The 21,311-nt window shown below is 41.0% G+C and overlaps 1 long non-coding RNA gene across 1 annotated transcript; it reads left to right on the top strand.

The window, feature by feature from the left end:
• On the top strand, nucleotides 1–20,273 carry LOC112582910. The gene is made up of 4 exons (XR_003107215.2): nucleotides 1–1,188; nucleotides 2,175–2,324; nucleotides 17,290–18,734; nucleotides 19,535–20,273. It is a non-coding gene; the product is annotated as an uncharacterized LOC112582910 (long non-coding RNA).
• Nucleotides 20,274–21,311: the final 1,038 nt, after the last annotated feature.

Genomic DNA, 21,311 nt, shown 5'->3' with positions numbered 1-21,311 from the left:
GACGGTCTCAAATTCGTCCTTTACTGTTGGCTGTGAGAACAGAGCAGGCTGGAGAGCCGTTTAGAGGTGGGAATGTGGAGAGTGGGGATCAGGATATCATGTAGGTTGTCCTCTTGAGGGAGGTGCATGCCAGGAGTGGAGGGGGATAGGATTATTGGATGGACTCCCTGTGACATTGAAAACAGGCAGAGAGGTTTGTACTCAGTAGGGAGCCAAAGAATGAAATGATGTGAGAAATTTAAAAGACCGGTTCCTAGTTCATTCTCTGGGTGTTCACTGAGCACTTTACAGCACACCAGGCACGTTCAAGATGCTGAAGATCCCCATAAGCTTAAGGATTTATAATTAAATGAATGAGAAGGACAAGGAAACAGTGTTGTAATTCCATGCCATAGTCCTGGAGAGACAGCAGGGAGAGTGTTGGGTGGGATTAGTCCCACTCCAGTGGCAGCAGCCGTAATGCCATGGAAGGCCTTCAGGTGAAATAGTATCTGAGCTGCATAGGACAGGCTTGTTAGCAAAGTGAGCAACACATGCAAACTGAGCTGGAGAGTAAGTGGGCAAGGGCTATAGTGCAGGACATGGTGGGACATGTGAGGTGATAGGTGAGGGTGAGAGGCGGGCCTGGCCAGGGGAAGAAGGGACTTACATAATACCAATAACAGTGAATTAGTATTCTTTTGTTTGTTTGTTTTTTTAGTTTTTTTAATTTAATTTTAACTGGAGAATGATTGCTTCACAACGTTGTATTGATTTCTGCCTTACAACCATGTGAGTCATGTCTGTTTGTTTTTAGGGTGAAGCAAGCTGCAGGAGTGAATGAAACTGTGAAATGACTGAGAAGTTAGAAAGCAAAAGAAGGAAGCCTGAGGAGCCCCCTGGTTTCCTCTTATACACAGATAATCATCTCCTGCATATTGACCATCTGCTGTCAAAGCAAAATTCCAGTAGACCAAACTTTAAATGCTTCCTTGCTGGCTCAGACGGTAAAGCATCTGCCTGTAATGTGGGAGACCTGGGTTCAGTCCCTGGGTCGGGAACATCCCCTGGAAAAGGAAATGGCAACCCACTCCAGTATCCTTGCCTGGAAAATCCCGTGGATGGAGGAGGCTGGTAGGCTACAGTCCACGGGGTTGCAAAGAGTCGGACATGACTGAGCAACTTTAAACTTTAAATCTTCATACCAAGGTAACAAAATATTCATTTTCTTCTTTTTGTTTTTACTACAAGAATTGGTAAGATTTCTATTTAGGTTAAAATGCCTTCCCAGGATTGGTTAATAAATGTGGCATAGTCTTACACGAAAATATTTGTTATTAAAAATGATGCCATAGGACAATCTTTAAAGATGTGGGGAGTCGTTCATGTTTTATTAGAAGAAAAAGCTGCTATCTATGATTTTATTTTATTTTAAAAGAAAAAACAAAAAGATTACTCATTCCTTATTTCTGAGTCTCATTTTCCTCTTCTGTAAAATAAATGTATTAGATTAATGATATCAATGACCCTCTCTAATTATAAAATTTTGTGACCTAGAAAGAATATCTTCTTTTCCATTTGCCTTCCTATGTATATTCTCTTCTTCCTTCCCATTTTACAGATCTGGAAAACAAACAATAGTTCAATAATAAAGTATTTATATACCATTATTTAACCTGTAAAATTCTGTTATCTATTAGTAGGTTGTGTGCTACTACATAGAAATAGATATTTGAGTATTTATTGTGTACTTAAAACTTTGATAAAATTAAGAATTTTATAAAGAAATTCTACCTTCAAGGAATTTATAACCCAGTTGGAAAATAATAGAGATTCATGTATACAAGCATGAATAAAAATGCTAAGTGATAAAAAACAATAGCAACATTATACATTTCATCACTGCATAGAAACCAGAGAAGGATCCATGAGCTCAGCATATACACAGATCTACTCCTGAGGCACCTTAGTCAACAGAGGCCCCACCAGTACCACTGAGGCCCCACCAGCCCTCCCAGAGCTTTCAGGTTCTGGTGGGGATGGTCATCCCATAGGCCTACTGCCCCCCACCACACAGCTGGAGGGAGCTGGCCTGGCCTGTAGTAGGGTGCTCCTCTTTAGTCCTCCTGTCTCCCTGAAGAGGATCCTGTCTGCTGTATCTGTCTTCCCAGCCTGACCCATTCATCCTCTCTCAGAACAAATCCAAATGTGGAGCAGGGCTGCTGTGCTGCTGGGCCTTCTACTACCAAGTGCTGAAGGACCTCATGCCAGGGAATTATGGTCACTGATTTCATGGCGCCATCAACCAAGAGCAGAGAAATATCAGCGAAGTCTCCCCTTCACAGGTAATTTCCTTTTTCCCTTCCCCAAGATTGTTACCACAAGGGCATGGGCTATTTATTTACTCTTAGGCCTGCTCAGAGGAGCCAAGATTAATTAATAATAGCTCATTGGTTTATTTTGATTCCCAAAGTAGTAATCAAAATATTGTGGCTAAGTCTTATTGACCAGTGCAAAATTATCTCAAATTTATTCCAAATAATATATTTGAAACTAAAACATAAGAATGACTTGTAATTTCTTTTTATCAGCCCAGATTATACTACCTTAAATCTTAAAATACTCACTCAATAAAATTATGAGTTGTTCATTTGCATTTATATTCATAAAATGACATGTATTCATATTTATTATATATAATTAAACTTTATAACAATAAATGCCAGAAGTCTGTAGAAAAATGAGTAAAGGACTCAGAGTGAGAAATCCATGTGGTTAATAAACAAACATAAACATGTTTAACTAATGAAGAATTGCAAAATAAAACAGTAAAATGACATTTTCATCTTCTAGGCTGGTAAAGATTAAAATTTTTTTCTATGCCACGTGGCTTATAAGACCTTAGTTCCCCAATCAGGGATCAAACCTGGGCCCCTGGCAGTGAATGCACTGAGTCCTAACCACAGGACTGCCAGGGAATTCTCAAGATTTAAATGTTATTGAGGATATGAGGAAAGATACTTTCATACACTATTGCTTAAATTATAAATTAGTAAAAACTTTCTAGGGGGGCAATACATGTTCGGTTAAAAAAACCTACGTAACATGTTTCCTATTTCTAAGAAGGCCTAAGGAAATAATTAGACAAAGGCACCAAGCCATAACTGCGAGCATGTTCACTGTAATATATAAATAATGGTGAAAATAGTACTAAATGAGCATTAATATAGCATGAGGAGGTATATTTTAAAGACACAGTGTTCAGCTAATTCATTAGCTACAAGTTGTGATGATATTTTCCGTGAAAGCTTTGCTGAGCATAAGATAACTGGGGCCAGAAAGGTCAGTGAGAAATGTCTCAATTGCTTTACCATGGTGAGTTGATTATGTAATATGCCCTTAATGGAACTGCAACTTGCCAAAACTCTCTCCCATACTTTCCTAGAGTCTACTTGTTTTTTCAATAAAGAACGTTTTCAATCTACTCAGAAATGGTAACTTTAGTACAAAGCTTTCAATTGTTTTGGAGGGCAAAAAAAGAAACTCTAAACTGGTTCAAAGAAACAAAGGGACTAGAATTTCTATTGAAACCAGATGTTCTCATTGTGGTTGTATTTCAATGGTTATCAGCAGTCAAAGCCTAAAGTCCACATCTTCAACATGGCCTAGCTAATGTGAGTCATCCACTAATGACTGGACAAGTTACAATTGCCCTGTAAATCCAGGACCTGCCATCCATGGATTCAGTCAATTGGGGATAGACTATGTTACATTGTTGCTGGCTTATTCTATGAGGTTAGGCCTACTATGATTTTCTGTATCGAACAGGTACAGACTTTTTTCTTGTCATATTCCTTAAACAATATGATATAACAACTATTTATGTAGTGTTTAAAGGTACAACCATCCCTTGGTATCTGTAGGGAATTGGACTATATTATATTAATAATATCTAATATAGATATTATTAGTTAGTTCAGTTGCTCAGTCGTGTCCGACTCTTTGTGACCCCATGAATCCCAGCACGCCAGGCCTCCCTGTCCATCACCAACTCCCAGAGTTCACTCAAACTCACGTCCATCAAGTCGGTGATGCCATCCAGTCATCTCATCCTCTGTTGTCCCCTTCTCCTCCTGCCCCCAATCCCTCCCAGCATCAGAGTCTTTTCCAGTGAGTCAACTCTTTGCATGAGGTGGCCAAAGTACTGGAGTTTCAGCTTTAGCATCATTCCTTCCGAAGAACACCCAGGGCTGATCTCCTTTAGAATGGACTGGTCGGATCTCCTTGCAGTCCAAGGTACTCTCAAGAGTCTTCTCCAACACCACAGTTCAAGAGCATCAATTCTTCTGTGCTCAGCTTTCTTCACAGTCCAACTCTCACATCCATACATGACCACTGGAAAAACCATAGCCTTGACTAGACAGGTCTTTGTTGGCAAAGTAATGTCTCTGCTTTTGAATATGCTATCTAGGTTGGTCATAACTTTCCTTCTAAGGAGTAAGTGTCTTTTAATTTCATGGCTGCAGTCATCATCTGCAGTGATCTTGGAGCCCAAAAAAATAAAGTCTGACACTGTTTCCACTGTTTCCCCATCTATTTCCCATGAAGTGATGGGACCGGATGCCATGATCTTTGTTTTCTGAATGTTGAGCTTTAAGCCAACTTTTTCACTCTCCTCTTTCACTTTCATCAAGAGGCTCTTTAGTTCCTCTTCACTTTCTGCCATAAGGGTGGTGTCATCTGCATATCTGAGGTTATTGATATTTCTCTGGCAATCTTGATTCCAGCTTGTGTTTCTTCCAGCCCAGCGTTTCTCATGATGTACTCTGCATAGAAGTTAAATAAGCAGGGTGACAATATACAGCCTTGACGTACTCCTTTTCCTATTTGGAACCAGTCTGTTATTCCATGTCCAGTTCTAACTGTTGCCCCCTGACCTGCATACAGGTTTCTCAAGAGGCAGGTCAGGTGGTCTGGTACTTCCATCTCTTTCAGAATTTTCCACAGTTTATTGTGATCCACACAGTCAAAGGCTTTGGCATAGTCAATAAAGCATAAATAGATGTTTTTCTGGAACTCTCTTGCTTTTTCGATGATCCAGCGGATGTTGGCAATTTGATCTCTGGTTCCTCTGCCTTTTCTAAAACCAGACATATATAATGTAGATATTGTTAATATAAGTCATCTAATTTAAAGTATAAAGGAGGTGTGGATAGGTTATATGCAAATACTATGCCATTTTTATAAGATACTTGAGCATTGTAGGATTTGACTATCTGTGAGGGTTCTGGAAGCAATTCCCTACAGATACCAAGGGATGATTGTACTGGTGTTTTGTGTGTATGTGGGTGTGTGTGCAAAAGAAACAGATACTATTCTAGCAGTTTCTCTCTATGAAGAACTTGCTATGTGCTGGGCCCTATGTGTAAGCATCTATCCAAACGTATAGGATCAAGTGTTTTCTGTATTATATAAATGAAAAAAGTAGAGAGTATGAGAAGTTAATGGCTTGCTTAAGGTCATCCAGCAGGGATTCAAGCCCATGGCAAACTATAGCCTGGCTCATGCCTTCCATGTTGTACAGCCTCTCCGCATTTTATAGAGAAGAAGAGATATAAGAAGAAAGGGTCATAACAAGACTGATATTCAACTGGCAAACACCAACATGGCCAAAATGACTTTCTAAGTGTTATTTCTGTACTAATTGAAAACTGCTTTCTATCCTTAGCCTCTCTCTGCCCCCGAGTGCTCTTCCACTTTCTTCCTATGAGAACCCTCCCCCTGCCCCCCTGGACCCCCCACCGCTCCCAGCCTCACCCCATGCAGCAACTAGAGGGGCTACACCTGGCCCAGCAAGGGGCTTCAGGGAGTCTTCTGTTTGGGCAGCTTGGGGACTATTAAGTCTCTGCACATCACCTGGGAGGAAAGGAAATCCTAGTGAGGATAGGGCAGAGGGAGCATCTCTGGAAGTTACAGCTTTGTTTGCCATGTGTCATCTCTAGCTACTGTCTCTTACACTTTAAAGGTTTCCTTCCCATCAGTTATGAGTCAGTCCCATGTTCACTTTTTGCTGCCACCCAGGACCCAGGCATGAGGTTTGATGTTTCCATACAGCCTCTTCTTTCCTGGTAGCATTATTTTTTCACATTCTGCACTGTCAGCTCCAGAGAACAGCCAAACGTGATTGTGGAATTTGGGGGAATTTCATCAAATCTAAGGCATCGTTAGATGCCTGTTCACCATTGTGTATATATAATATATACATAAAGTATCAGGAAGAAAGAAAAAACCTGTTAACTAAAATGTGACACATGAAGTGCTGTACCATTATGAGTCAGTCACACTCACCTCTTGTTTTGAAATTTCTTTCAGCTATTCGGAAGGATTGGGCAATGTTTCTGTCACAATAGGCAATCCTTCTGTACATGTCTCTGTAATAGAACATAATATAGATTCATCTACCTGTGGGTGTCTTCCTTTCTTAGGTTCTGTAAAGACCATGGCTGGTTTATTGCTTTGCTGAAAATAGGTAAATGTGGTCATTACTCCTAAGAGGAATATTTGTATCTTTAATACCAAATTTGCATTCTACTATTGTTTCTATTTTCTGTGTGTTTCTAAAGAAACTTTTCATATTAAAGTTGAATTGTAATGTAATCATATTGCAGATATCTTAAATGGTGATGAAACTTATGAACTATCGACAGTGCATATGACTCAATTAAGGTGACAATGATGTGAACAGCCAAGACCAGACACAGGCAGGGACAACTCTGTTGTGATTACTATCTGACCAGCAGTGATTATAAGACATATTCTTATTTCAAAGATTTTACACTTGAAAATATATTCATCTGATTAAACTTTGCCATGTTTATTTGATATCAGTCAATTAAACTTTGCAGGTGCAAAGACTGAGACTCAGAGCAGTTAAATACTCTAAGGTCACAAACTTCATAATTGACAGAGCCTAGAATTAAAATCCCAGAGAAGGCACTGGCACCCCACTCCAGTACTCTTGCCTGGAAAATCCCATGGATGGAGGAGCCTGGTAGGCTGCAGTTCATGGGGTCGCTAAGAGTCGGACACGACTGAGCGACTTCACTTTCACTTTTCACTTTCATGCATTGGAGAAGGAAATGGCAACCCACTCCAGTATTCTTGCCTGGAGAATCCCAGGGATGGGGGAGCCTGGTGGGCTGCCGTCTATGGGGTCGCACAGAGTCGGACACGACTGAAGCGACTTAGCAGCAGCAGCAGCAGAAGCAGCAGAATTAAAATCCAGGTCTCCAAAACCTATGCTTCTTTTCATATAAATTTATTATCCAAATGGGGAGAAAAGTCAGCCCTCTATGAATACTGAGGACATAATTGGTGCCCCCAGAAACATTTACTAGTAGAATGTCCCATCTACAGCCTTGGGGGGTGCTTCGCTCTTAATAGCTTGCACCTGCAGACTCCTTTAGAGAGCTACCACAGGGCTATGCAAGCAGCTTGATGCTTCTCATAGTTGAAATGTAATGGGAGTTTTCATGCCTTCAGGGCAGCCAAAAGTCAATGACTAACTAATGCAGGAGTAGAAAGCTCAGCTCCTTTGCCTTGAGGCAGGACAGATTCTGTGATGATCAGAGTTTCACGACCAGGCTGAGGCCAGGACTTCATCAGCGTGGCCTGGCTTTTTCCTCTTCCCTAACCGGCATCTCCACTCTTGTACTTTCTTGGAGCCTTACCTTAATAAGTCACTTGCACACACATCCTCATCTCAGGGTCAGCTTCTGGAAAACATGACCCAAGATGATGCAGAAATAAGTGAATAAGGCAACATCATATGTTGGACTATAGAGTCCATGGAATTCTCCAGGCCAGAATACTGAAGTGGGTAGCCTTTCCCTTCTCCAGGGGATCTTCTCAATCCAGGGATTGAACCCAGGTCTCCCGCGTTGCAGGCAGATTCTTTACCAACTGAGCTATCAGGGAAGCCCTACATAATGTCAATGGAATGTGCTAATTGAGCCTGCCTTCATCGCTCTTCCAGTCCTGGGGTAAGTCCTATGTTTCCTGAATTTCACAGTTACAGTTCTGATGGAGTAACTCAACTTCCATCTTCAAGTTCTTGGAGCTTTAGTTCTAATGGAGACCTGCCTACTCTGGGTCCTTTTGGACTCCTGGACCTCCTTATTCTTATTCGTGCTCAGTTGTGTCTGACTCTTTGTGATCCCATGGACTGTAGCCTGCCAGGCTCCTCTGTCCACGGAATTTTCCAGGCAAGAATACTGGAGTGGATTGCCATTCACTACTTCAGGGGATGTTCCTGACACAGGGATTGAACCTGCATCTCTTGCATATCCTGCTTTGGCAGGGAGATTCTTTACCAACTGCACCACCTGGGAAGCCCTCTGGGTCCTTTTGGACTCCTGGTCCTAATGATGATCTTTGCTACATTCAGCATCAGTCACTGGGGTGGACCCTCTCTGAAACTGCCCCTGCTGCTGTTGCTGCTGCTGCTGCTAAGTCACTTCAGTCGTGTCCGACTCTGTGCGACCCCATAATGGCAGCCCACTAGGCTCCTCTGTCCCTGGGATTCTCCAGGCAAGAACACTGGAGTGGGTTGCCATTTCTTTCTCCAATGCATGAAAGTGAAAAGTGAAAGTGAAGTTGCTCAGTCGTATCCGACTCTTAGCGACCCCATGGACTGCAGCCTACCAGGCTCCTCTGTTCATGGGATTTTCCAGGCAAGAGTACTGGAGTGGGGTGCCGTTGCCCATTTTCATTCTTGTCACTATTCAGGCCCGAATTGAGATTATTCTAGAGGCTGAGTCCCTGTGCTCCACTTTTGACATCAGTAAAGTCTGAATTTTCCTTTCCTTTTCTTCTTGTAAACAGTATGTTTAGAATCACACAGTGCTGGAACTGCAAAAATTCTGAAAGTACATTTGTCCAACCACAGAGAGGAAGTAACAAGCTCAAGGTCAAAAAAAGAGCTGGAAAACTATGTCTAGAAACCACAGTTCTGTTTCTTCTACTGCCATGCCCCTGGCTCTAGAGTTAATGTATTTCTGAGTAAGACACAGAACAGATCTGATTTCAGGGAGGACTATTTTCTTCATTTTGTGTGAGAAATTCAAATCCCACTTACATTTAAGAATACCTGAATTATTCTCCCTTACAGTTCTCCAAGTCCACATTTATCTTTCAAGGAAGAAACCTAATCTCTTCACTTTTTATCTGGGATGCCCTGGAAGCTCCAGTTTACTTGTTGGGGCCCAGATAATATGCTTCTCTTACTCGTGCCTGCTCTGTGGAAAGGCTGCCTCAGAATTCTATCATCTCAGAATTTGATCCCTACTTGCTTGTACCACTAGGAGGAACAAAAGGAAAGCCCAGAAAGAACATTGACTGAAAAAAAATGACACTCCAGGTTGGTGCTGTGGTAGCGCCCCATTTCAAATCTTTTCTGGGAAAATAGAGGCTAATTTGCTTAGGGCTAGGAATTTAAGAGATAACTGATTTTGGATGTCATTTACACGTGATAATCCTACACTGAGAAAAGCTGTGCTTTTTGTCTTTAACAATGTCTTCTGAGAAGTGGGAGATCCGTGCAGCTGTCTGATGACATCACATATGTTGTTTATCCTCTCTGAGTCTCACTTACTCTACTTTTACAATGGTTATAACAATACTTTTCTCTCTTAGCTTACAGTATAGGGGGGAATCACCTGAGATCATTATGAGAAAGCATTTTTTAAAAAATTGAAGTGTAGTTGATTTATAATGTTTCAAGTGTACAGCAAAGTAATTCAGTTATATATCTATATATATATATTCTTTTCCATATAGGTTATTATAAGATAATGAATATAGTTCCTTGTGCTATACAGTAGGTTCTTATTTTTACCTATTTTATATATAGTAATATGCCTCTTTTAATCCCAAATTCCTAATTTATCCCTTTCCCTTTTGGTAACCATAAGTTTGTTTTCTTTGTCAGTGAGTCTATTTCTGTTTTGCAAATAAGTTATATTTGTATAATTTTTTTTTTAGATTCCACATATAAGTGGTATCATACATTATTTCTCTTTCTCTGTTTGACTTACTTCACTTAGTATGATAATTTCTAGATCTATCCATGTTGCTTCAAATGGCATTATTTCATTCTCTTTATGGCTGAGTAGTATTCCATTGTATACACACACACACACACACACACATATGCCACATCTTCTTTACCCATTCATCTGTCAATGGAAATGACAGCATGTACTTAAAATACATTACCTTCTCTTTGGTCCTCACTTTCTGCTGTGTGATATTGGGCCTTAATGAGTGAATTAGATAAAGCATTTTCCTAAACTTCAATCACTCATATGCCACCTTCATGATTTTTACCATATCCTCACATTATACATACTATCATCAATTTAACATTCATATTTAAATAAACTGACTAGGTAAATGTAAATATATTATTAAATATATAATTTGCTAGGCAACTCAAATTATTTGAAACAATAATATCTGTGAAAACCCAGGTTTGAGTTGGTATTTACATTTATTCCTAATATGTATTAAAATGAAAAAAATTCTGTCTACAATCATCTATTTAACCCCAGTAAAGGTTGTGTTGGCTGGACCTTTGTTTTGTCTCCCCATGGCTCCGGGCTCTACAGAGGGAGATGGTGTAGAGGGACCTCTCTGCAAAGTTGCTGGGAGAAATTTCCATAAAGCCCTTACTCTAAAAAAAAAATGATATTCTGCACTTTGGAAAATGAATCACCTGTGTATGTTGGATTGCTATTAGCTCTTGGAAGTTCTCAGCTAGTGTACAAGGTGTACGGTGAACCTGTCACAAGAGGGTGGGGAGTGTTGTTAAATTTTGATGAACACATACTAGTTAATTCTTCCTGGGATTCAGTAGATATGTAGTTTGTTATATGAGGTCTGTCAGCTGGAATAGGCTGAGGGGGCTGTGTGACACGATGTACAATGGCAGAGAATTTGCTTGGATGTGAGATATAAAGTCATTGCCTTAACAATGCGCAATAGAGCCTGGTCAGGTAGTAAAACGGTCTTCTCAAATAGTAGCGGAGTGCTGAAGGTGACCAACAGAATTGCCGCTTTGACAGTCACAGTGACACTGTTCCACTGCGGTACAAGTAAACTGTAATTCCTGCTAACTAGAGTTTAGTATCGTCTGAAGGCCTTTCGAGTGTGCCAATGGTATTCAAACATGTCCTCAGATTAAAAAGGCTCAGAACTGACGGCATAATACTTTAGGTGGTTACAATGCATACACCTGCTTAAAATAGCGGCCCTTAATGGTAGTGTTACTGGTGGCAATTTCAGGAAAACTTGCAAGCCAAGATATTAGCGTAAGAAGAAATTCTCCCTCAGTCTGATAATCTCAGTTATTAAACATTCTGTTTATATATTACAGATGAGCAATTGGTAGAATCAGAGGGGGAAAGACCCATTTTGCTGTTAGGAAACAAAAGTGAAAGTCGCTCGGTCATGTCCAACTGTTTGCAACCCTAAGGACTATACAGTCCATGGAATTCTCCAGACCAGAATACTGGAGTGGGTAGCTTTCCCCTTCTCCAGGGGATCTTCCCAACCCAGGGATCGAACCTAGGTCTCCCACATTGCAGATTCTTTACCAGCTGGGCCACCAGGGAAGACCTTGCTGCTAGGGGTATTCCTGAATGCCTTTTCTGTCATTTGCTATCAACTGGCACTGAATTGGGGCTTTCCTGGTGGCTTAGCGGTAAAGAATCTGCCTGCCATGCAGGGGATGCAGAAGGTGCGGGTTTGATCATCGGGTAGGGAAGATCCCCTGGAGGAGGGCATGGCAACCCACTCCAGTATTCTTGCCTGGATAATCCCATGGACAGAGGAGCCAGGCAGGCTACGTCTTCGGGGTCACAGAGAGCCAGACACGACTAAAGTGACTTAGCACACATACACGGCCCTGAATTATTTGAGATTAAGTCTCCCATCTCTGCCTAATTCCAGTTATATATTCCCTAATTTACTTATTTTCTTATTGAATTAATTTTGATGAGATACATTTTTCTAGTCAGTTGTTCCCCTAATCTGTTTTCAGTTTATTGCCAACAAGGTGTTCTCAATAGTCTCTTATTTTTAAAAATCTTCGTATTTATAATAGTGTTCCCTTGTTACTCCTGATATTGTCTATTTATGCTTTCTCATTTGATTTCTTTACCAGCTTCCAGAGTTTTGTCGATTTTTAAAAAAAGTCTTCTAAAAGAGCCAAATTTTGGCTCTGTGGATTCGCTCTACTTTAGCTTCTTCATAATTCATCTTTACACCACATCCCCTGGCATGCACTGCAATATTTATATGTGAAAAGTCCCCTAATAACTCAAAGCTTTTGCTCTGAATAAGTGAAAATTCCCCCAATCTGGGAAAATTTTAAAAAATTTCTGGGTGGGCATGTTTCCCTCTTTTTGTCTACTTCTCTAAACTCGTTTTAATATTATTGCTTGAATGCTATTTCTTTGGACAACGCTTTACGTAGTTATGGGTTTGCTCCCTCTCAGTTTTGCTGCTGCTGCTGCTGCTAAGTCACTTCAGTCGTATCTGACTCTGTGCGACCCCATAGATGGCGGCCCACCAGGCTCCCCCATCCCTGGGATTCTCCAGACAAGAGTACTGGAGTGGGTTGCCATTTCCTTCTCCAATGCATGAAAGTGAAAAGTGAAAGTGAAGTCGCTCAGTCGTGTCCAACTCTTAGCGACCCCATGGACTGCAGCCCACCAGGCTCCTCCGCCCATGGGATTTTCCAGACAAGAGTACTGGAGTGGGGTTCAAATCTGAAGCACAATAAGAAAGCTATGCTTTAAGGGCAGTCAGTGTGGCAGATTGGTGTGGTTTATTCTAGAGAGCTCAGGCTCAAGTTGAGCTCTGAAGATGACTGGAGTTTGGATATGCAGTGGGGTGGGTACATGAATGTGGCGTGTGTGAGTAGCAGTGAGATGATTTCCCTGAAAAGAAAAAAAAAAAAAAAAGCCTGGAGATTCAAAGTGATCTCCTTCAACTAGCCTCATCTGGGCCCCATTATCTCTGGCTCTCTGTGTCTTGGAGGCTCAGGCCATCTTTCAAAGCCTCAAATCTGTGCTGTTCCCTCTCACCACATGTCCTTTGAACACCCTCTTCCCCCTGCTTGGGACTCTCTTCCCTGCCCCTGCCACTTTCCCCCCACTTTATTTCTGTTCCTTCTCAGAAATCTGTGTAACCTCTGTCCTTTCCTCACAAATACTTTTCTGATTCCCACAAAGAAGGTCAAATTCCCCTACTGCAACTTATCATAAGTGTAATTTTTTTTGGCTGTGCTATATGGCTTGTGGGATCTCAGTTCCCCCACCAAGGATTGAACCCAGGCCATGACAATGAGAGTCTGCAATCCTAACCACTATGCCACCAGAGAACTCCCACAGGAGTATAATTTTAGGTTAATGACGTGATTCCATGATTGGTGTCCTTCTGCCTCTCTGGCATATAAACTTGAGGTTAAGAACTACGTCCTATTTTTTCACTTGTGTCCAGTGCCTTACAAACAGTAAACAGTCAGGCAGCAGTTGTTTGATTTTCTCTCATTTGTTAAATAGTTAACATGACTTAGTTGTTAACATAGTTAACAACTTGTTAACTAGTTAATTGCGTGCTGCTGCTGCTGCTAAGTTGCTTCAGTCGTGTCTGACTCTGTGCGACCCCATAGACAGCAGCCCATCAGGCTCCCCCATCCCTGGGATTCTCCAGGCAAGAACACTGGAGTGGGTTGCCGTTTCCTTCTCCATTGTGTGAAAGTGAAAAGTGAAAGTGAAGTCGCTCAGTCGTATCCGACTCTTAGCGACCCCATGGACTGCAGCCTACCAGGCTCCTCCATCCATGGGATTTGCTAGGCAAGAGTACTGGAGTGGCTTGCCATTGCCTTCTCCAAGTTAATGGTGTAGAGAGCTGCAAAGTCTATCTCCAGAGGCATAATGTTCAGACAAGAGCTGCTTGACCCAGGATTGCTCAGAATTTCAGAGGCCTATGAGGCCTATGTTATTCCCACTTATTAAAATAAATGAAGAAATGCAAAATGACTTAGAAAAACTGTGCTATTTTGAATGTTTACATTGAGACAATTACTTTAACACATACAATGCATAATACAATATAATTATGCTGCCCTAAATAATTATAGGGTTTATTAAATTATCCTTTCATTGTACTCATGCAGTGTGGACTGGATTGGGGTTCAAGCATAAAGGCAAATGATGCTGTCTTTCTTCAACCCCATTACTGTATCTTTTGGTTCAACAAGATACCTCCTTTACTTGAGGCACTTTGTGGAAATGATGCCCAAGCCTGACCACCCCTACCCCACACAAGGATATTAACCTATCCAAAGAAAGAACCTTGGGAAAGGCAGAGATATGGATACAGACTCTGGCAATTTCTCACCTGCATGGTTTTACACCCTAATCTGGGAACACACCCAGTTCCTCTGCATGGCAGGTTAAGCTCTGCAGATGAGTTGAAAGTGTTCAACAATCATATCTCCTTGATGCTATGAGCTTCATGACCCTGAGTCCAGGATCACCAAACAACATGTGATTTAATCTGATTTCCAGTGTTCATAGCACTGTGATCCAGGTCATCCTCTATAATTTCCCCTCACTCCCACTGAATACACTTAGAATATTGCTGCAGAAGATAGTCACTACATCCAGAAATTCTGGGAATATCTAAACCACCGGACAATTTCTCAGTCACAGGATTTGTTAAGGATTAAACAAATATAAAAAATATTGTATAATACATACTTCAAAAGTAGAGGTAGATAGCACATGTACTATGAAAATTCCTGGGTTAATGTCAGTCTTTAAATGTTGTTCACATCTTTTCTTCTTTTCCTTATAGATGAATGAGAAACCTTGAGATCATTTGCCTTTGTGTTTAGATAAGTATTGTGTGACTAGGAATAAATGTCTTTAAGTGGAGTGTTCACAGCCTTTTTTACCCACTAAAAAGAATTCTGAGTCTAGCAACTCCCACCTCTCCCTTTCTCTGAGAGTTGAGGAGGATTCTATTTTTGCTAGGCTGGTTTCTGGGCTCTGTGATGTAGAATGGGGACAATAGTAGAAAACAGAACATAGAAGAGATGGGTTGGGGTATTTTCATAGAAAAGGCCAAAATTACTCACAAGAGAAAAAATTAGAGAAAAGGGTAGAAAGAAAAGAGAAGAAAATCTAAAACTACGAGGACCTTGACTTTCTATAAGGAGTTTTGTAATTGATGGTTGAAGGCAAGAAGAGAGAATATGGACTTGATGGGCAGTTCTTTCCCATGTAGAGGACACTGAAAGTGGTGGAAGTGAGAGAGAAGACATTTTTTAAAAATACATGTATTAAAAATACACCTCCCTATACTTGATGCTTTCTGAGAGGGATGATATTGATGATTTTATTAATATTTACATTAGTTTGGTTGCTGGACTGTTGCACTGAATGCCAAACTGCTCTGAGGTTGGGCTTATTTGGTTCCCAGTTCGATCCTTGGGTTGGGAAGATCCCCTGGAGGAGGGCATGGCATCCCACTCCAGTATTCTTGCCTGGAGAATCCCTATGGACAGAATAGCCTGGTGGGCTGCAGTCCGTGGGGTTGCAGAGTTGGACATGACTGAGTGACTAAGCACACACAGCACAGTTCTATTTGAGTTAGAATTAGATATTGGAAGAAGAAAGTTGTTTCCTCATTTAATTGTCTTTCTTCTTTTCTCAGGCTTTGGATCTTTTCTCCTGATTTGGTCAGATTATGACTTTTCAGAAAGTTGTTGGCTTGGATATAGCTTAGTGTCCTAGCCTGAGTTCTCCCAAACCAGATCCTGAAGAAAAGGTTTGAATTCAGGTAGATTATTTAGGTATGTGATCCCAGGGGAAGGGAAACAGGGAAGCAGCAGCCACCACAGGTCTGTGGCCACTGACTCTGGCACTGGTGCGGATGACTGTGCTCCATCCTGTGTGGCCTTCTGGGGAGCTTTAAAGATGTCTTAAAATTGTCCTCTGGGGAAATGAACAGGGAAAGCATGTATTACTGGCTCTAATTTCTCCTGGTTAAGTATGGCCTCATAGGATTCAATTGTTCTGGGCCTTTGGCTGCTGCCTGCCTGAGGACTGAGCAGTATTAAAAGATAAACTGAGGCATTTAAAACGTTTTAGGAGTTTATCTGTGGAAGAATTGATTAGAATCTGGCAGTACCAAACCAGAGGTAGTTAGGAGCACTCTGCTGGGAGTGGAGCTGGAGCTGGAACTGTAGAGAGATGCTTTACAGAGGAGATGAAGAAAAAAAAGGAAATTACTTAATTGGCTATAGCTTAAAGCTTGGTTGGCTGCTCGTGATTGGCTTTGGATTTTGTGACCTTGGGCTTTTACAAGCTTAGATTTTGGTTTGCTTAGTAGGCCATCTTGGCATTAATGCCATCTTAGTGGCCTCCTTGTTCAATTAAGTTAATAGTAGGTTCTCATGGATGTCCTACTTCATGAGGTTAGAGAAGGCCCAAGGCCTAAAGCCAAGGCCCCCTGGTGTGGAACAGAGACAAGGCAGCCTTGGCTGGACTTGCTCAGGGCTGGTCACAGTCTAGAACTGGTTGTAAGCAGTGGTGTGTGAAACAGTATGTACAAGAACAGAGACTCCTCTGGGGACAGGGCAGAGTGTAGTCCTGGACTGTGTATGTCAAGGAGAGCAGTGAGAGGGAAGATTATTGAATGAAACTCTGTAGACTTACTAGGCTGAGCAAAGAATACAGACTTCGTCCCAAGAGCAGTGGGAAACAGTGAAAAGCTGATGCAAAAGAATGACCCAGCCAGATTTGTGTTTTAAGAAAAGAAGCTAACCCTGGTCACAGTGTGCAGGGTGGATTAATTGGGGTGGATGTGGTATGTGGGGGTGTGGTAGGGGTTGTTATGGAAAGTATGAGAGCGGTTGGAGCAAACATACAGTCCAGGTGAGAGACAGTAAGGATCTGAAATCAGGCCGGCCGGAGGGGGTTCCTGAGAGAGCTCCAACAGGGAAAGGCTGGCCAGGAACTGACTCAGTGATAGACTTGTGACCTGTGCTGAGTAGAGCAGAGTCTCACTCCCTTTGAATCACAAGCTGTAAGGAGGTGACCCCAAATCTAGGGCTGTGTTGTTCTCCATCATACTGTACCTGAACTCCTTTTAAACACTCTGATTACTGTTGAGAAAAACAATCTTTCAATACCTAATAATGAACATACCATTGTGTTTGTTTTGTTTTTCTCCTAGGGCTGCGAGAATGAGGCCAACACATATCAGATGCTGGGGGGTATGGGGCGTGTGTGTGTATGTGTGTGTGTGTGAAAGAGAGAGAGAAAGAGAGCCCGTGCATGAGTTGCTGTGGAGTTCCTGCATCAAGTCTACCCCCAGGCCTGCTCTAAACTCTACTTTTCATGGTTTGATGGTTTGTTTATATGAACATGTAATTTCCTCTTTTTGGCTTAAGCTGCTTGAGTTGAGTTTCTCATAATTAAGAATCCTGACTGGAATACATTTTTGTGTCTAAAACTTTTTTTCTATTTCAAATTATTTCCTCAGCATATATTCTTTGAAGGGAAAGTAAAAGGTTCAAAATAATCACCAAGTTATACCATATCTAGAAAAGTATACCTTATTTCACTATACTCTTTTAAGTATTGAGTAATATAATTTTTAAGCCTTTGTTAATTTCTTAGGTTAAAAAAATATTGTTTAAAGTTACTTGTTTTTAAATGTTAGTTGAAAATATTCCAATTCTATCTGTTTTATACCTTTTTTTGGCAAATCGTCTAATTATATCTTTAACCTGTTGTCTTTATTGGGGTTCAAATGTCTTTGCTTTTGTAAAAATCAATTTTTATTCATTGTCTCCAGGTAAAGCCTATTAATTTGCCTGTCATATTTATCTCAAATATTTTTCCTAGCTTGGTTGCTTGCTTTGAATTCTGTTCATTATTCTTTTGGAGTTACAGAAATTATAAGATGTTACGTAGTCAAGTTGGCATTTTCTTTTACAGCTCTTTGATTTAGCAGAAAATAAAGGAGACCTATTTTCTGTTCTTTAGTCTTTATGTGGTGGCTACAGAAAAAAATTTTTTTAAAGAAATGACTTTTTAAAATAGAGTAACAGTGAAGAATGTGGCAGCCATGGAGGCTCTGCTTGGAGCTCACTTGAAGAAGGAGATCACCTTTCATCTGTGAGGAGTGCAGTGAGCTGACCCTCTCTAGTTGCAACACCAGAGGATCTGCTACAATGTTTGAAACCACCCTCTTCCCAGGCAGCTCCCAGCCAATGACTGATCACAGCAGAGGGACTTGACCTGGCCTTTGCTGGTCGATTGCTCTATGAGCCATCTGTGTGCTGGACTGCATTGTCAGATGATGTGAAACTTCTCAGAGCTGCACTGCAACCTGAAGCTCTTTCTCCCAATCTCCCTTCCTCCCGCCGCTCTTCTTTCACGGGTGCCAGACCAACACTGCGGTCTGAAGGTTCCCCCTGCCTATTCCTGCTCTTTTTGCCCTTCTCACAAGTATTACCTGCAACAAGTAATACTTTTCACAAGTATTACCTGCAACAAATCTTTGGCATCTTTATCTTTGTTATGACATGTGCTTCCTAGAGAACATAAATGACAGTTATTATTTAAAAAATGAAGTGATTCAGAGAAATACAACAGAGAAAAGAACAAATCAAAGTAAGTCCTCCTGTTGCAACACATCCACTGGTGCACATAAGTAGACGTAGAACCGCTGGGCGGCTGGCTGGGTGGAGACATGGGGCAGGGATTTCTGTGTGTTCTGTCCACTTCTTAAGCTCACATTAGAACAGTGTCTGGCATATAGTGGGTACTGACATGCTCGTTCAATGAATGGACAGATCAAGCAGTTTATTTTTTAAAAAAAGTTTTACTGCAGTATAATTGACTACTCAAATAATTTTCTAAAAATGGGACGATACTATATTTTTTCCATTAAACAAAAACAATATTGAGTTTAATTTTACTTTATGAGAAGGAAAAGCTTTAGTAAAACAAGGAATTTCTGAACTGTAGAAAAGGTTCATCATCCCAAAAGGTAATGGTTTCTGGTAGCATCACTCTAAGATTTAAAAGTGTTTAAAAAATTACCTAACATTTGATATTTTCAATCATTTTTCCAGACCAATTTTTGAATTATGTCACCATTCCTTAAAAAATCCTCTGAGATTTAAAAAATGGAAGTATTTTAAGCCTATACATGTATTTGTGATAAACTGATGTCCTTTCAATATTCATCTTAAAATCTAAAAACATAATATGTTTCTGCATATATGCAAATCTCTGTATCTCTTCAACTTGGATTTGCATTTAAAAAAATTATACATACCATGCAAATCTCTCATAAAAATAGTCCTACTTCTAGGTACTTTAGAGTTTGTGAGATTGTAAATATCATTTCAAAGCAATTACATGATAATTTAGAGTAATACAATTTGTTGCTCTCTTGAACAATCCAGAGTATGAGGACCACAGAAGACTCGGAAGTGAAGAGCAAGTATGAGTAGCCGCACATCCTGTCAGATGGAGGCCTGCTACCCGCTCTCAGCAACTTCTCACCTGATCCCCGTTTTTGTTTAGCTGGTCTTCTCCTTGTTGACAGAGCCTTTTTGCCACCAAAGGGACTAACTGCTGAATTTTAATATCAGCTTCCCTTGCAATGAGAATCTGGATATATGAGATATAAAAGGAAATGTGTTGAGTATCTAGGAAATATTTTATTTTTTTCTTTAATAAGAGAGAGACAAGCAGGAATAGAGCCCACCCCCCTCACTTTCTTCCTGTCTTTGAACATTGATGTGCGAGAATGTGATGCCTGGAGTTGTGGCAGTCATCTTGCAACCATGAGGGGAAAGTAGATAGAAGCTCATAAAAGTGACTTGATGTCATCAGATCACTGCATCTATCAACTCTGGAATCATCTAATAGAATAATAGAATGTTACCACTTGCTCTGGAATGTGTCTTGTGTCTGTTACATGCAGCCAAAACCATATTACCTGATACACTTTCTAAATTTGCCTTTGCCTCTTTCTGCTCTTTGTCATATAACCCATTTCTAGTTGATAGTTCCACTTTGAATGTCTCAGTGGCTTAGTTGGAGAAGGAAATGGCAACCCACTCCAGTATTCTTGCCTGGAGAATCCCGTGGACAGAGGGGCCTGATGGGCTGCTGTCCATGGGGTTGCACAGAGTCAGACACAACTCAAGCAATTTAGCATGCATGCATGCACTGGAGAAGGAAATGGCAACCTACTCCAGTATTCTTGCCTGGAGAATCCCATGGACAGAGGAGCCTGGTGGGCTGCCGTCTATGGGGTCACACAGAGTCAGACACGACTGAAGTGACTTAGCAGCAGCAGCAGCAGTGGTAGCTTAGTTAATACCTCCAGATCCCACCATTGCTAGCTCTCTGCTATCCCATACATTTTTCCTCTTACCTCTTAATTTAAAGCACTATTGACTGGCTGATTCCTCTATGCCACCATTCCTTTAGGCCTCCAATACTTTGGCCACCTGATGTGATGAGCCGACTCATTAGGCAAGACCCTAATACTAGGAAAGATTGAGGGCAGGAGGAGAAGGGGACAACAGAGGATGGGATGGCTGGATGGCATCACCAACTCAATGGACATGAGTTTGAGCAACCTTGGGTAGATGGTGAAGGACAGGGAAGCCTGGAGTGCTGCAGTTCACAAGGTTGCAGAGAGTCAGACATGACGGAGTGACTAAACAACAATTGCACTAGGAACCACCCCATTGCTCCTGGGGAGAACCGCCGCCATAGATGAGAAGATAAACTGGCTTCAGTGTGCTGTGACATTGAAATCCCTGAGAACCACAGGAAGAAAAATTTCATAAGTTATTACCAAAAATGTGCATTACTTAGAAATTCAATATTAAATAAGAATTTTAAGATACTGACTCCATGTATGAAAAACCAGAATTCAGAAGCAGTGTGGGAACCCATGGTAATTGTGTAGTAAATCACTTCCAAGGACCCATGGAAAGTTGCTGAAATAAACATATGTTTAAGCATCTTTAAAAAATAAAACTAAAAAAATGATTAAAGTAAATTTTCATTATTGTCTTAAAACCCAAGAATATCAAATGTGTTTTAAGGACTACATTGTGGGGCTGGATTTCTGTCCAGTTTAGGAAGTATTTCAAAATGACTTTGAGTTTATTGTTAGCTTAATGGTTTTTACTGAGGACAACCATCTAAAGTCAAACTGAC

Source organism: Bubalus bubalis, chromosome 2, assembly GCF_019923935.1.
Source record: "Bubalus bubalis isolate 160015118507 breed Murrah chromosome 2, NDDB_SH_1, whole genome shotgun sequence".
In the NCBI taxonomy this organism is placed as follows: Eukaryota; Metazoa; Chordata; class Mammalia; order Artiodactyla; family Bovidae; genus Bubalus; species Bubalus bubalis.
This window is presented reverse-complemented; position numbering and strand designations above follow the sequence as displayed.